Below are 9,720 nucleotides of genomic sequence, written 5' to 3' on the forward strand. Positions count from 1 at the left end.
TCTTGTCCTCATTATCATAATCATCATTATCATCTCAAAACATGATATTAAATGAAATATTATACCAACACCTGCCACCTCCAATCGTCTCATTGGACAGGATATTTTGCTTGTTGCTACAATAGCATTTTTTTTTTGGGACAAAACCTCCATTTTATTTAATAAATCCTCAGTTTAGGTGGAGGAAATACATGATAACAAGACCCATACTAGGACCACAAAAGAAGTACCCATACTAAGATAAAGGACTCCAAACAACAAAATACAAGGATGATAATGGACACAGACCTCGGAGTTTCCTCGGTAATTGCATAAAATTATTACATACTTGGTTTTTCCCTTGCACAACAAGTTTCGCCAAGTAATGGTGATGAAGCAAGTACCATATGTTCTGGAGCAATCATGCTGGAAAGAGCGTGGGGGTGGCATAAACTTCTGGTTGGACTCTTGGATGGGAGATGGACCCCTGACCGATGCTTTAGAAAAAATAGAGTCCCCTAGGCTCAAGATATGTGAATGTAAAATAGACAATATATGGGACGTGTAACTTATAAAGGGTCTAGTGGGGGAGGAAAAAATGGAGGAGATACTCAAAGTCTTGGGAAATCCTCAAGAGGGGCGCAATTTGCTCATATGGACTCCATCCAAAGACGGCATGTTTACGGTTCGAAATGTTTGGGAGTGCATGCGAATGAAGTCCCCCGAAACTCCATGGTCAATGTGGGTTTGGCATGAATTTCTACCAAAAAAAATCTCGATTATGGTATGGAAAGTGTGGAACAATAGCCTTAGTGTGGATGATAGATTGAGAAGGATAGGGATCCCGATTTTATCAAAATGTAACTGTTGCCATGTAGGTGGATATGGGGACATTAATCACGTGCTCTATGCTGGTGACTTTGCTCAACAAATATGGAGGAGATGCACTCAGCACTGGGAATTCCTTTTTGGGAGGAAATAACATCGAAGGAAAATATGTTACTATGGTTTAGGCGTGCATTTCGGCCATCTCAAATGGGAGTAAGCTGGGGTGTACTCCCCTCCATTGTTACATGGAAACTGTGGCTGAGGAGATGCAGGGCAGGTATGGGAGAAAATACAAATTCAATAGAAGACGTGTGGCAGGCGGTTAGACTTTGGACGACCAGGTTGATGAAGGACTCCTCAAGGTTTCAGAAGCATGTACGTGGGGATAAAGAAATGCTGAAGGGTCTGAACATTGATGTAATACCACTGAGGTTAAAACATGCACAAGTGGTCAGGTGGATAAAGCCCCAGTAGGGGAGATATAAGCTCAATACAGACGGAAGCAGTAGTCCAGGTGCTTCAGGCGTAGGAGGTCTCCTTTGAGATGCCAACGGTAATTTAATTTTTGCTTTCTCCGTAGACTTTCGTTTTGGAAGTAATAACGCGGCTGAATTAAAGGCTACCCTATATGGACTAAAGATCTGTCAAGAATAGAAGATTAATGGGGTGGAGGTTGAAACCCACTCACTTCTGGTGGTTAAGTAGATTTGCGGTGCTAAATATAGAGTGTGGTATCTTGAAGACTATTGGGATGAAGTCTTGAAAATTTTTAGAGAAGGTGATCACTCAATTCAGCATGAAATGTGTGTCACAAGAATTTCTCTCTCACAAAAAGCCGAATGTCATACCCTTGACTACAATTTCACTCTCGCAACTGAGGAAACAAGCAACATATATGACTGGATCAGGATTTGCTTATTGTTAAGGTATTTTGTGTGTTGCCAATGTGTCGTTTACATTTCTCTGTCTTTTAAGCATTCCAAATCACCCCATAAATATGAAGTACTCACTTTTCAAGGTTGGAAGTAGTTTAAACAGAATGGGGTCTGTGTGTTTGTATGAGATAAGTTTGCAAATATAAAGTAGAAGTTAATTAAGTAAAATCACAAAGAGAATTTCAACAGATTCATCATTTCTTCTTCATGAACAACAAGCTTTCAGAATATCTTTGATATCAGGATCATCCCCAGCTTCTTTATCCTGCTCAAAAAGAAATAAACAAATTTTACATCTAGTTAGAGTAGTATCTAGCATAAGACCTCAAAACTTTAAAACCTTGAGTAGAGTCTTTCAATACTCCTCTTCGATCTTAATTGTATAAGAAAATATATTTAGACAAGGTTACAGAAAGTGTAAAAATATACACGTTAACTTTTTTGTGCATTAGGAAAAAAAGGAAACTATTGATCAATAACAAATATATGACAATGGTCATATTGATGATTAATGGTGTTCTGGGCATGAGGACAAAAGAGAAAGGGGACAAGCTATGATGAGGAACTTAATTACCTTGTGAACGTATGAGATGTTATTTTTGCCAGGACCTGCAACTATAATTCCACCTTGCTGCCTGAGAAACAACAAACTTCCACTTGTTAATTTTAAAAATAGGGAAAAAACCATCAGTAACAAAAAATTATTTTCTACCCTTGCAGCGAACAACTCATATTTGAAAAGCTTAGCCAAAATAGATAAAGATCATTAAACCAACTGTCTTATTGAAGGCAGACCTTATAACCTGTACACTTCTATATATATTTTTTTTAATTTACCCATTAGTGTAGAGTCAACTGTTGCCAGATTTCTTTGGTGGCTTCCCAGGATCTTGTTTAAGCCACCAAGGGGATTTAGTTGTGATGGATCTAGATTCTGTTGATAATACCATTAAGTCAAGTCATGATGTAAGTTTTGTTGATAGTTGCTAGGAGTTCAAGAAAAGTACATAAGTGGATACTTTGATATCATCTTTTTAAAAAGTAGACATAGTAGTTACAACAAGATGTTTTGCATACCAGCCACCTCTAGTCACGGTGTCCTTTTCAAATGAAAGCTTCCAGTCTTATTGATAACCTTCCATGTATAACTGTATTATCTTGAGACCTACCTACAGTGTCACAGAAATAACTAAACTAAAAATTCCTAGATGCAATCACAAAGTGCTAATTTTCACAAATACCTTATGTAAGCCACAAGTACTAGTAGAGTTACCAAAAAAGGATTTTCACTTACTTTAGGAGTGAATGTAGTTGAAACCCCTGAGACAAATTGTAAAGCCTCATATGATGAGTGGGTTAGGTCGGCATAAACTTCTGAAACAAACAACATGTTTTATTAGAAGGCTGCAAAATTAAGACACATTACATTTTTTTGTTGGGAAGTATAGACTCCACAACCTAAAATTGAAGACATTTCTCTCATTCTTTTACACCCTAGCTTTGATAAGTAGTAAGGTCTTTCCACAATGTAAGCTGCTTTGCAACAACATGCATGACACTGACATTGCTGCCATTACCAAACCTTCACCATCTCATCCTCATTATTACCACATTATTCTTCTTATCATCATCATCAATTGGCAACAGAAACAATGGTTCCATATCCACACAGACCCCTTTATTATAGAGTAATTGAAATTCCAAAATATAAAAACTGTAAGAACTTAAATATAAATAGGAAATTTAAAACAGAAAACAAAATAGAACTAGGAGTGCACATGTAATTAACCTAGAGACACAATCTCATCTTCATATTTCCATTTTACTCCATTGAAAGTAAAACCAAAGTAGAACTTGATGTATCACTGCTAATATAATAGAATTCACGTAGTATAAAAATTCTTCAAAAACATACCTCATTTGAATTTTGTTTTCTCAAAAAATGCTCTTGCCTGCATAACATTACTGCTACCAGTTACTTAAAACATTCATGTTATTTCCTTGATAAAAAATTGGGACAAAGGGTGAGAAATGATTTCAGTGAAGGATAACGTTGTTAGTCACATATTTATCCTTAAAAAACACATGAAGAGTGCCATTGGTTTCCTCATGAAACTTCCATACATATTTACAATCACCCTTATTCCAAGGATGGCATATTGGCACTCGACAAATACACAAGCACCTTATTATTGTATCCTTAATTCATCTATCAAGTTTTACTGAAGCAAGTATCAACAGTTCAATTAATTATCAGTACATACCTGATCAATACTACCAGGTCCAATTACAACCAAAGCTACTCCTGAAGCATCCATTATATCCTGTCAACATATCATATATATATTAGTACTATGTTGACATAAACACTTCCCACTTATCGTTTTAAACCAATAAAAATTAAGGGGGAAGATGCCAATAAGTTATTAAGTCTTTTTTTTTTTTTTTAACTACCTGTAAGGGTACGAGGGGGTTCCCTACCTAGATATGAACATAGTAGCACCCTACATGCTGGGAACTAAATAGGAGGGACCTAGACGGAGATAAGCCTCATTCGCTTCTTCAAGTCGAGTTTGAACCCCAACTTAGATCCTAGCCCTAATAGGAAATTGAATGAATCCTTTCGTAGTTAATACTAGTATTCTAATTAGGTGAAGCCATATTCGGATTAGAGCTCATGATCTAGTACATGTCGAATCACTTAGGCATAACCCAAGAACTATTGAGCCACCAACCTTGGTAGTAGGTCATTAAGTCTTCTATAGGCTTCTATAGGCTACAGGAACTTATCCTAAAGATAATTATGTAATGTCCTTCCTTGGAAACATCCATTCAATTGATTTGAAGCTAGTATTAATATAAAATAAAATTTTTTCCTCTTCACGGATCCAATAATTTCTAATTAACATCAACATTTTCATCTATTTTATGCTCCTCAACAATCTTTCTTTGTTGTTAATATCATGGGGGAGCAAATATTTTGTTTCTTTTCACAGGTAGAAATTATGTTATGGCTGAATGAATGAACGCATGGCATCTATAGTCCATCCACACATTTACCTTCTTGGTGGCAAGATAATCAACTCGTTTGGCAAAAAACACACCTGCAAAATAAAAGACAAGTACCATATGCAAAATGAAGGATTGGTGCGCACTACTTAAAGTGAAAATATTACCTCTATTAGCCTCTACTATCTATTTTCTGTTCATTGTGACATAAATCCACACAAAATAATCATATATAAATATATATAATCTCTGACCCGAAATGGCGAGCGAATGCCACTACAGCTTTCCTGTCTTTCCACAAATCAAAAATTGGGATCGTATTTCCATTCAAATCGAACACTTTCACCGTGTCAAGCACACTTGCTGTAACTTCACCCACCATTGAATTATCGGCAGCTATTGACATCCACACATGTCATAATTCAAAATAATTACGTTTGTTTGCCGCGAAAATGAGGAAATATAAAGTATAAACATCATGATACTCAATATTTTCAGTGCAAAACGACGGAAGTGAATAAAATGACACATATTATTGTTCACTTTTTTTTCTCTTTTCTGTTTATAGAAACTAAAGATATATGATAAGTGCAAGAAATTTAAACAAACCTACCAGGAGAGCCAGATATTGCAGAAGTCATGACGAGGGTTTGCCGTGGTGAGAAATTGGTTGCATACTTGAAGTGTTTGGGAATCGTAGAAAGTCTGAGAGTGCGATTGGGTGATAGGCCAGGAAGCACATGTGTAGAAGTAAGGTTGGTGGTCTTGTTGGAGCAGAGATTATTGGTCGAAAGTGTGGTAGACAGAGAAGTCGCCATGGATGGATGCTCGAAGGATAAGCTGAAACTCTGCCCAAGGACTCTGGTTGCTGAACTTTTTGGGCGGAATCGTGTCCGTTGGTCGTAATTGTGGGAAATGGAGTTACACGTGGCAACATTCTGGTTGGTCAAAATGCTTCAATATTAGAAATTCGCGTGGTTATTCTTTGGCAATTAAAACTGCATGATCTTTCATTGCGTTCTTATAAACTGCATGTCGCTCCAGAATTTGAACCAATTCGATTTCCTTTCTCCCCTCCCCCTCCAATGGCGGCCATTACCCTCGTGTCAAAGCCCTACTTTATTTCTTTCTTTGAGGAGATGCTTTTATCACCGGCCATTGTATCCTATGTCAATCCTCCTTTTGCCACTCCCGTCCCTCCAGAAGCCTGACCATAATCTCATTTCCGCAATGATCTCACGGATAGAAATGTCCAGTGGCTATTACTGGGCTCCCCAGCTTGGAAATGGGAACCTTCGCCAGCCGCCTCTCTAACATTCTCGGCGTACCCCGCGTCGCTAACGGCGATCTCGTCTCCTCCGGCCCCCTCTCTCAACTGGTTTTTCTGTCTAATCCCTGATCTGTTCGTTGGAGCTCATATTACTTTGGATTCTTATTATTTTTCACACAGGCTATCTTTCGAAGTGCGCTAATTTTATCCCATTTTTTGTTTGTTTGTTTGTTTGTTTTTTTTTTTCCTGTTCTGAAATCTCTGATTCTTGCTTACTATTTAGCGAAATGGTTTTTATTTTTTCTGTTCTGAAATCTCTGATTCTTGCTTACTATTTTCTAAAAAAAACAAAAGAAAAAAAAAATCTGTCCGCCAATGTTTCAATATTATAGTTCATAAATAAGTTACGTCTGTCATGTATAATCCCGCTAATTTATCATTTGTTGATATATTTGGGAGTTCTTTCCAATTAATATCCATGACTCTGCTAGAATATTCCTGAAGTAGATCGAGTTTTAACTCAAATTTATAGAGTCCCTCATCATATGTGTGTCTATTCGATATTTGTGATGATTTAATTGTTTGATTTGTCACAAGTAGCTAAGAATCACTCTATTTGAACTATGAGCTGTCGGGCTTGCCCTGAATTAGTGTTGTTAATGTTTTACTGTTTTTGTGTTAAAGACTCTATTTGTTTGGTTCTAAAGTTATTTTTGTAGAACTGTTTTTCTCGTTTTCTGGTGTTTGATTGGGTTTTGAGATGGCTGGTCTTCTGAAATTGATATGGTGAGCAAAAATTCCAGCTTTTTTTTTTTTAAAGACTGGTTTCAAACTCAAAAAATTTTGAAAACCAACTCAAAAGTCTTAAAACCAACTTATGCCATCGCCGGCCGTCTATCCACCACCAAAATCTCCCAATATTAACCATTGAATTAGGGACAAAGGCACTGACGTTGGAACATATACAGATACACACACTATACCCCTAATGTCCCGGTGCCCCTTTTTTAATCTCTTCACTACAATGTGTAACCATGCTGGGTATTGCTCATTACCCAAAAAAAAAAAAAAAAAAAAACGTCCATAGCAAAACTTTGACCATAATTAGCTACCCAAATTTTCTGTTAAGGGAAGTTTTCTTTTTCCATCCCATTGCAGATAGATGAAACCTTCAATGGTACGTGAAAAAGTGTTTTGGATTTCTTCCTCTCTTTTATAGCGAATCTGAACTGGTTTATATATATATATGTATGTATTTATATAAACTTCTCGGATGGTATCAAAATCAATTGAAACTTCTTTGAATTTTCCCAGAAAACTGAAAAAGGTTATTATTTAAAGATTTGAGACTATCATAGGTTTATAGTTTTTTAACTATGAAAATTATTATCTCAGGTACATCTTTTAATATGAAAAGTACTGTTATTATAGAAGTATAATGTGATGCATTAATACCAACTCTATAATTAAAAACAACATTTTATATAAAAAAATTTATGCTAACCGAACAACAAAAAGAAAAAAACAACTATTTTCAAGTGACAACCAAATTTCAAAAAATCAGTTGTTTTCTTGCAAAGAATTTTGCTGAAACAGTATCCATAACATAAATGTTATACTTCAAAACAAATGGAGCCTGGCTGTTTTATGCCTTACTTACACCTTATTTTGGAGGGGAATGAGATTTAAAAAAAAGAAGTAAAATATGTAATATCTCATTCATCCCCTTGATTGGGAGTTTAACAAGCTAGGAGGGATGATTCCCTCATTTGAAAGTTTGTGAACGGAATGGGAGGTGAGACTATACATTCCTTTTGTTTTCCCTTCAAAGAATCAATTGTTCATTCGCACAAACTTGGAAGGAATCTAAGGAATAGAAGTCATAAAATCTTGAACGAGATTATTATGATACCCCTTTTATTTTGTTAGATGCCTGTACCACCCCTCTTCATGCCATGAAACACACATCTAGACACCTCTTCACCTTATTGCTATTTAGCTCTATGTTATAAACATTGTAACTTATGTTCATCAAATGAGAAATTGTGAAATTGCATTTCATGGAACATTTGCTATATTTATTGGGTGTCCTTTTTCGCTACTGTGTGTGTGTGTGTGAAGATAATGTAGTGTAGAAGTTAATTGCTAAAATTCCCAAGGACGTCAAAAAGAATAAGATGAAAAAATATATAGGAGACTTTGAAAAGAATTGGTGAATGCCATGACATGGTTAAGGAAGTTTTTAGTGGATTTGATTGGAAGGATTCTTTAACATGTGACAAGTTGAAACTGGAGTTTTGGAGCCGTGATAAATTGCTATATTTTCGTGAGTTTATTTTTATTACTAAGATTTATATTTGTTTACATAGTGCTAAGAATTTTTTCTTAGTGTCTAAATTTGTAGTCAAGAAATGGTTGAAAATACATATTTTGACACATTACTATGGTACAACTTTGAGCCAAATTCATAGCAACAGCTGATCTTGCTGAGACTGAAAAGTAGAAACATGTAAGGTATGTTACCTTGAGTACTACTAATGACATCAATATGATGATTTTATAAAATGAAGTTCTTTTGTAAAGCTTTAAAATGGATGAAATTGATCAAATTATGTCACTTGAATTTAAGGCTTTTCAAATGATCAAGTGAAGAAGGAGAAAACCTTTTATAAAAGCAAAAAAATACTAGATTATGGTAAAAAGAACAAAATACAATTTCTCATTATTTGATAATATGGCTATGACAATTGATAAGACAACTAATGTTATTAGTGTCATTGCAAAGTCTTTATAAAAAGAGTAATGCTACATACAGTCATTTTTGCGCACTCTCTGTGCACTCCACGGATATGATTGGCTGGATTAATTTTTTTTTAATACACAACCAATCATATCATTGGAGTGCACAAAGGAGTCCGCAAAAATGACTGCACATAGAATTTTTCTTATAAAAATTATCGAGTGTAGAAACCTTAGGCTTTGCAGGTATTGGACTGTATACAACTTGTGTTATTGACTTCATATATTTTTGTGGATAATCCTATTTATAAAGAGATTTTATTTGGTTGCACAGTTGAATTCAGAAATGGCTCTTTTTGTAGTCACTAGTGACAGAAGTTGGATGCCATTCCAATTCCTGTAAAGCTGTAACGATTTCCGTTGAAGTCTTTTTGATAAAGACTTTGCAACAACACTCTTAATATCGATTGGCTTGTTACTTATCAAAAACATATCAGTTGGCTTATTAGTTTTCATCATATCATAAATGAATGGTTAATTGTATTATATTTTTTGTCATATTCTGGTATTTTTGTCGCTTTTAGAAGACTGTTTCTGGTTCTATCAAAAAAAAAAAAAAAAAGGAGACAGTTTCTGGTGAAGGTGCTTGGAAAGGATAAGCATCAATCTCAAATAACATCATTTGTTTGCTTTCATCAACTTCAAGTTGTCAAAATAAATTTTAATCTGGAAGACCAACATATATATATTGATGTCATCAATAGTGTTTGATATTATATACCTTACATGTTTCTCCTTTGCAGCCTTAGCGTGATCACCTGCTGCTCTATCTTTGCCCCAAATTTGGGAGGTCTATAACAATGTTATCGAGTCTTGATGTTTATTCTTTGAGGAAAGTCATTGTTTAGTGAGCATTGATTCTTGTGGAGAAAGAGTCTCAACGTCATCTGTTCATGTTAC

General features: G+C 35.4%; 1 pseudogene; it reads right to left on the minus strand.

Annotated features, from left to right (window-relative positions):
* Window positions 1-1,801: 1,801 nt before the first annotated feature.
* LOC122276206 lies at window positions 1,802-5,979 on the minus strand (annotated as a pseudogene).
* Window positions 5,980-9,720: the final 3,741 nt, after the last annotated feature.

Source organism: Carya illinoinensis, chromosome 9 (genome assembly GCF_018687715.1).
Source record: "Carya illinoinensis cultivar Pawnee chromosome 9, C.illinoinensisPawnee_v1, whole genome shotgun sequence".
Lineage (NCBI taxonomy): Eukaryota > Viridiplantae > Streptophyta > Magnoliopsida > Fagales > Juglandaceae > Carya > Carya illinoinensis.